We start from the raw sequence: 8355 nt of genomic DNA on the forward strand, positions 1-8355 counted from the left end.
TTATTTTATACATTGATGGGGTTATATAACTATGGTAAATTGGCGAAATTTTGGCAGTAAAGGTAGTTTTTACTGTAATACGGCAATTGCCATATCTACCATGCCAGTTCATAGGGCTCCCAACTGGTTCTTTTTCCCCCCTTAAAAGTTTGTTTCATCAAAATAGATTTCAGTTTTGTTTTGAATATTCCCTGTAACCTCTTTTGTTCATTTGTATTTTTTTCTTAAAAATTTATAAATGTGGCCCCTTATACCACAATAATTTGTTAATTGTGTATCAAATAGGGGCATGAGACACCTAGAATTCAAAACAATTAGTGGCTGCAATAAATTTATTTAGAGTCATTCCACGTCAACAGACCTAATTTTTCAAAATGTCCCTGCTCGAACATCTTAATTATCTTTTAGAAAATACATATTTAAGCTCTGAAACTGTAACCCATTAAAAACAAGTATTTTTACAATAGAATCACGAAGTACAAGATTAAGAATTATTTTTGTTCAAATTTTATGACTGCTTAAAATCCAGAAAAAAATTTCCATTTCACGCGTTTTCACAAGTTTACGCGCATGCTACACAAGATCTAACAAGCTCAAATTCTCAAAAATATTTGAATATATTACCGGCAATTGTACCTTAGGTGCCTAAAATTTCAGTTTTCCAGCGTGATAAAATTTTCTATAAAATTAGTCTGAACTTGGCAATTTGACACCGAAAGCTGATCCGCCATTTTGGATCACATTTTTCAGAGATCCCAGATCTTCAGGATTTGGATTTAGGAAGCTGAAAATTTGCATAGGTGAGTTTCAAAGACATCTCACCTCCTCTATAAAGTTTCATCTAAATCGGAGATGGTCGAGTGGTGACTTCTAGGTCACTTGACATGGAATGACTCTTTAGCGTATTTTCTTGTTCTAGGCAGGAGTAATTTTAATTTAAAAAAAAATAATAATAATTTTTGTGGATGATTAGTCAGTTAAATGGCTAATTAACCAGTGCATCCCCAATTTTTAACCTTTAAAAGATGAGTTTAAGGTTCTTTTTTTCTGAAGAGTTTTAGCTTTTCTGCCTAGGGACATTAGATCTGACTTCATAGGTGATACCGAGGTTTTTGAGACCCATCAATAATTCAATATGCATTATTTTATGACATGTTTTAAGAAAATATGAAACAATTTCCTCATTAGTTTTACCATCAACATACAATTTTAATATTCAGACATTTCCTATTATTTTGTTGTCTTTTTTTTTTTTTTTTTAGTTTTTGTACTTATTTTCTTACTAGTGACACCTAGAAAATTAAAAGGTCTTTTGGTTCGCCTGGATATTTACAAATAATGTGTGATGAATTTCTCGCCAATTGGCTTACCCATGCTACGGTTCCAGTTATAATAACTTGGTAATTTAATTGTCCATCTTCTGATAATTTTGCTCGGGAAAATGTTCTTAAAATTGGAATAGAAAAAGAACAAAATCGAATTCTTGAAAAATTGCTTCGAGGTGCACACTCTCATGCTACACTAATTCTGTGCCAAATTTCATGAAAATCAGCCGAACGGTCTAGGGGCTATGCGTGTCACAGAGAGCCTGACAGACAGACAGAGAGAGAGATCAGGACAGAGAGATTTTCAGCTTTATTATTAGTAAAGAATACACCCAAACCTGTTTTTATGCTTTGGATAGGAACCACATAAAAAAAATTGTTTGAAACTTTACAAGTAGCTATAAAAAGTTGTTTTCGCAACACAGTTAAAAAAAAAATTTTATGCGGTGGATAAGGAACGCATAAAAAAAGTCTCACGTAGAAAATAACCCTAAAAAATATCTTTAACCGAAATCAAAGTAACCAGGTGATGATAATTTTGCAGACTCTCGAAAAATTTCCCGAATAAGGAAATTTTTGGTAGGTCACTGTGATTTCTCATGGGGATGCCCCTGCCGTCACTTGAAGATACTACCTCACACTCGTTTTATAAATAATTTTCATACACCGCACATACACAAAAAAAAAAATCTCGCAAAAAAAAAATCGCACAAAAACAGGTTTGGGTGTAATTTAAAATTTTATTCATTGAGCAATTTTTGACAGGTTTTCCTCATACTTAGTAGTAAAGTTTAATTTTAAAACTTTAGAATTTTTAAAAACAATGAAAAATGCCATTAGAATTTTGTAATTTCTGACTTACCATAAATTAATTGCATTTTATTTCACCAAATCTTTTTTTTTTTTTTAATGCAAAATAACGTACAAATACAAAACTTACAAGCCAATGCTAAATAGTAACCCACTAATATATTTAAAGAGATAAAATAATTTGTTTTCAGTGATTTACTACAAAAATTAGCTTTTAGATTGCCTAAAAACGCTTTCAATAGTCTATTTTTTTCAGAATTGTCTCAGGGAGGACCCCGCAGACCCCTCTTTTTGTTAAGGTGAGATTCTAATCTCCCCAGTCTTGTTTGTGTCCACCTGACTAGGGACAAAGTAAAAATCTGTTGGGAGCCCTACCGGGTGATTCCACAGTCACGTGTTGGACAATTTGGAATAAATTTTCCTTATAATTTCATCTGTACACAAATTAATAAGGGTTGGTAGTTAAACATTTGTTAACCCAGTGATAGTACTTGACTCATGTGAATTGCTCAGCAAAAGTTTTTTTTTCTCATTTATTTTTTAATTGGTATTTTTTTAATGAAGTTTTCCTGTCACGTGTGGGACACACTTTTGGACATCAGCTTCACACTTCTTGATTCTAGCAATATATCCTTCGATTTTGTTGTAGAAAATCTATTACATGTATACTCTTCTTTCTAGTTTTAATTTCAAAAGGAAATTAACAGTGGGCCATTACACATAAAATCAGATACAGTAAAACCTGTAAAGTTGACCACCTGTCGAAGTTGACCGCTATTTTCAGGCACGGAATTAGATCTATATCATATAATTCAACCTCTATAGGTTGAACACCTGTTTTAGTGGACCACTAAAGTAGTGCACCGCAAGTGGTCAACTTACACAGGCTTCACTGTATTTTGTTCCACATGTGACAGCTCTATATTTTACGCCAAAAGCAATATTCTAAAAATGCAACAAATAAAGGTTCTTTACCTAAGAAACCACACATACCCGTGTCATTTCTTAGGCAAAAAAAAAATTTGGCTTATTACACATTTTGAAACAAAATGTAGATACTTCGTTTGCAGGACAAAATGTCTGCTTTTTCGTGGAATGACCCTGCGGTTCCAGTGCTACTGGTTACTTTCCTTATTTGAAGCATCTCAAAATGCCACTTCCAATGTATATATAATCATGTTTTTCTGCACAACAGAATATAAATGAATCATCTGGTTCCTTATTAAACTAATAAAATAACTGGTTACTACTTAGATCAAGATTTGTCTTTACTGTTTTTTGACAGTTGAAAGAACTAGGCAATGGAACTATCCTTAAACACCACTTCTCAATAATGAATCCTCGTTTCCTAAGTAAGTTTTTACTTTATTCTATCAAGCAAAATATATCGTAAGAGGTAAACTTCACCCAGAATATAGAAATTACCTTAAACTAGAGATGGAACGAAGCTTTGGCCAGGCCGAATCATGAGCTGTGATTCGGCCTGAAACAATTTATATTGCAAATTTTCTTTTCCAATTATTATATAAGATATTCACTTTTAAATACAAAATTGAACCTTATGATAAATCATAACAGAAATGATATTTAATTTTAAAATGAAGCTATATAAATATTTTCATTAAACATTCTTCAAATATTTCTAGCTTTGAAACTAACCATATTTATACAAGGGCGGATATGTGACTAATGGGCATCCTTAAGTAATTTGTTTCAAATTATATTTTATTTAATAGTTAAATGAATTGACACATTGATCAAGATTATCAACAAAGGGGTGGGAGACCAGGATTAGACAATAGACCATTAGATAACAGACCAGGATTGTAAAACATCTAGATAATGCTCAATACATAAATTAAAGCTACATTATAATTTTATTTATTTTTTGTGTGTAAATAAAAATGAGGAAGGTGTCCAGTCTATTAGTAGCTCATCCACACCTAAATTCTATGTTCTTTTGTAAATAATTAAAACCCTAAAATTTATTCCAGATTAGTTGATTAATGTAAGATTCTATTATAATTTAAAATTTTCTTATTGGATAGTTCTATGATTCAGTTGGTTACTATAAACATTAACTTAATTGTAGAGCATGCCTTTCATGTTCCAAATTATGCTTTATATCCCTTATTCTAATGAAAAATTAGAAACATGTGCTACATGGTACTACCAGTGCAAAGCAAAAGTAAAGTTTCTTAGTAGGTGATACATATTAATTAATAAAAAAAACAAAAAAAAAAAAAAAAAAAAAAAACAGTAAGCTAAAAAAGGTTGGGAAAACTAAGAGTAGTAAAGTATATGGAGAAATACATGATGTTAAATATTTTAATTGTGCATTTCATGATGAAATCAACATACAAAATAGCCGAAGCTTCAGCCATCTCTATTTAAAACGCAAGTTTTCCAGACACAGTTCATCCAAGTTGACTTACCATTGCACACAAAAATAAGAAAGGGATCATTTGTGTCGTAGTCGAGTATCTCATCAAAAATAACCCTTCCCCGCCAAGAAAACCCTTAACTTTTCCGCACAAAAAAGGCCTTCACACATCCTAAACCCCAAAACCCCCAGCCTTAAAAAGTTATGATATCTAGTTTGCCCACCAAGTATCTCTGCCAAACTATCATCCTCCCTCTTCTCCTCTTTCATCACACCTACTTCCATTAGAACCTCCTCCCACCTTCAACTCCTCAGAAATATTAATAGATCCTTTAAATTGTTTGCCGGGAAGCTTTTTGCACACCAAGCAACCACTTCACTTTGAAAAGCTTCCCGCCAAACAGGATAAACAATTTAAAGGATACAATATGTCACGCAAAATATTCTAATGTTTAACCCCAGTTTCACTGACATTTAAAATCTCTTCCCCCTGAAATATAGCAAAACTGAAAAACAGGAAGGAAGGAAATTTCGTATCAACGAAACTGTGTGTGTGTGGGGGGGGGGGGGCTGTATTCTAATCTCATTCATTAAGTTGTCACAAACATAGCTCATTGGGCTTTCTGTTTTAAGATTCTAAGTCTGCGCGCATGCACAGTCGCTGTGTCAAATTTGTGATACCCGAAATTTAACGTCTAGTTGCAACTGTTTTATTAGCCTTGATTGAATTTTATTTCCTAAGACAACTTTTGAATAACTGTTAGATCTTAGATCCGTTCTAGCCTTGCAATTGCAGTCCGAGTTTAGCAAACCCTATGAGCTGAGAGTCAGTACATAAGAATTTAGGGGAAATTAGTGATTTTCAAACTTGAATTACTCCAGCCCATGATGTCCCCGGGGGTTGAATTTTAGTATATGTACTCAATGCCCTCCCCCCCCCCCAAGAATATGCATACAAAAAATCATTACCATAGCCACACGGGGGGCTGTGATAGAACCCCGGGAAGGTACAATTTGGGGGGTAATAACGAGGGGGTTCAGTAGGGCACAAGGAATGTGTGCAAAATTTCAGCTTGATTCCTTTTTTCGTCTGGGCTGTAGCCCTGTCAAAGAAAGCGAAAACTTTTTCGAACAGCGATTTTCTAACTTGAATTCCTCCTCCCCCTGATGGTCCTTGGGATTGTATTTCGGTTTATGTCGTCAGGGGCTACTAGAGATTGAATATACCAAAAATCAACTCCGGGGGTCTTCATGGGGCTGAGATACAGAGGGGTGAAAATCCCAGACAACCCCAACTTGTTCTGTCGTGTAAACTGTTCCTTTAGTCGCGTTTTTTCTTTCGTCTTTCTTGGCAGTGGATTTGCTTTTGTTAGCTGCTGACGTTTGGTTTCCTTGGCCCCGCGTCCTGTGATAAATGAGGGTCTGGGCTTCACCATTGAAATTCTCCTGGAAGTGCTAATTCGACTATATTCAGCTGCGTAGGGGATCCAAATTTGTCTAAACCTCTGTCCCCTACAAATTCCAAACTGTTTTTAACTTTATGTAACACTGGATACATGCTGAAATAGAAAGAGTTGCTCAATCCTTTACTTATTTATTTGTTAATTAATTCTTTTACATTTAGTAATTTGATTACTATATATATATATATTTTTTTTTTGCTCGGTTATGTAAGGTATTTTTTTTTAGCGCGTCATAATTCAAAGAATTGACTGGGTTTGTTCACTGGGGTATTGCTATTTTGATTTCTTTGTTCATTTTCAAAAGCACAAATTTCTCCAAGGAGCTTAACTTTTTTCCCAGTTCTCCTCCCCCTCAAACCACATGTTGTGCGTGTCATGTGTGCTTTTTTCTACTATTTATAGATGCAATCTCATATAATCAAAGCTTATGGTAACATAACCAGCATATCTGCCAAAAGAAATGTGACTTTTGATGAAAATTTGAGGGAAAATGATCCATGGCTCAGGCTGTGGCATTGAAAATGTAGGGGGAGGAGAGGTAATTCAAATGGGTTTTGACTGGGGGAGGGGGGGGGGGGGTTACTCCGTAGCATGTGAGGTGGCACGCTCTCATGCATGGAATGATGGCAATCCTGCCCAACTGCTACTTTTTTACGTTGGAATAATAACGATATCCATTGAAACTTGACCCCCCCCCCCCTACAAAAATTTCTGAATCCGCCCCTGCTCAGAAGAAATAAAGAGGAGCACCTTTTACTCCCTTCTGTAAAGATAAGAAACTATTGTTTTCACATAAAATTTATCACTCAAACATAATTATCTTTTCAATTGCATCTAAATAAATGCTAAGTTAGTTTTTTATTTAAATCTGTACCCATGTATGTGTGCAAACAAACCAAAACATGACCAACCTCTCCATGTATTTTTATTATTCACTATACGTAGAGCAAACAAATTTTACAGAACCAAAATATTTCCATTTTCAGATTTTAATAAAAATCAATTTTGAGCTACTAAAAAATTCAACTTGAAATATAAATGAAGCACTTTGGATAGCGGAACCTCTCAAATTTTCAAGACTCTGTATTAAGATTCAACATTAACTTGCGTTCGAATTACCTCTAAACGAATTTGACCTGGAAAGAATGATTTCAAGGTTTCTTTTATATGAAGTTGTAAGCTCTACAACATCTTCTAATCAATCTCTAGTAGTTAATGAAGATTTCATGCAATTTGACACATGTTTTTGACATTGGGCTTTTAACACCTTTTTATTACTTAGCCGTCACAGAATATTCAGTTTTTCAGATTTTAATGCATATCATTCTTTGCTATTAAAAAAAAAACTTTAAAGCAAAACGCCTCGAATTAAATGGAACCTCGGACTCTTGAGACTCAACTGTCCTTGTGAAAAGGGAGCGACCAATATATGTTAGTTACCGTGACAGACTAAAATTGACGGAATGCAGACTTTCATCAGCTCATGTCGACCATCTACTAGATTATTATACCTATCATTATTATGCCATCTACAAAATTACCAGTATACACATTGCAATATCATATTTTACTTGACGTCGGTATTTTGTGAGAATCTAGTTAACCAAAAAATTAAATATCCATATTACTCAGATGTTAAAATAAAATTTTAAATAAAACCAGGGAAAATACTTTGGAAAAGCTCAGCTGTCAAAATTTGCACATCAAAGAATCTCGTTATTTACTCCTTAGAATACTAATGCACTTTCATCAGATCTTTGTCTGTATTAAAAGTTCTTTGTCCTTTTCAGTTTCAAATAAGAAGTACTGGAGACAAATTCGTTATGAATTGCAAAAATAAAAATGCATCTGAAAAATCAAGAACATGAGCTAGAGTTTCACATAACTCAGTACACTTATTTAAATTTTCCTAAAATTAAAAAAAAAGTAGAAAACTTGTGGGCTCTGCTGCCCCCTGCTCGCCAACCCTTGAAGATTGCCTCGCAATGTTATTTTATTCGCAAAGAATTAAATCGTCATTTAGAAAGCAGTTTGTAGTCTCTAGTAATATATTTTGCTCTTTAGCTTGATGCTTAAATTGAATCGAGTCTAATATTTTCAGTTAAAATCGAAACCCTTAAAGTTTGTGAGTAAGAAAAAACATGCAAATAAAAGACATAACTATGGCAACGCCAAATAAAACATCAATAATTTTAATGGATGTGAGGTTATTTGAATGGCTTGTAACTTCTTTTTCTTTGGAGATAGAATCTTAGTTTTTCAACCAAAGGTTGAGTTAGATCTGGAGTAAAAAAAGCCGTTCTTTTCAGTGGTGTCAAAAAGAAAACTGTGGGACAATTCTTTCACTTTTTACTGGTAGATTTAACTAAGAAAG

Source organism: Uloborus diversus, chromosome 1, assembly GCF_026930045.1.
Source record: "Uloborus diversus isolate 005 chromosome 1, Udiv.v.3.1, whole genome shotgun sequence".
NCBI lineage: Eukaryota > Metazoa > Arthropoda > Arachnida > Araneae > Uloboridae > Uloborus > Uloborus diversus.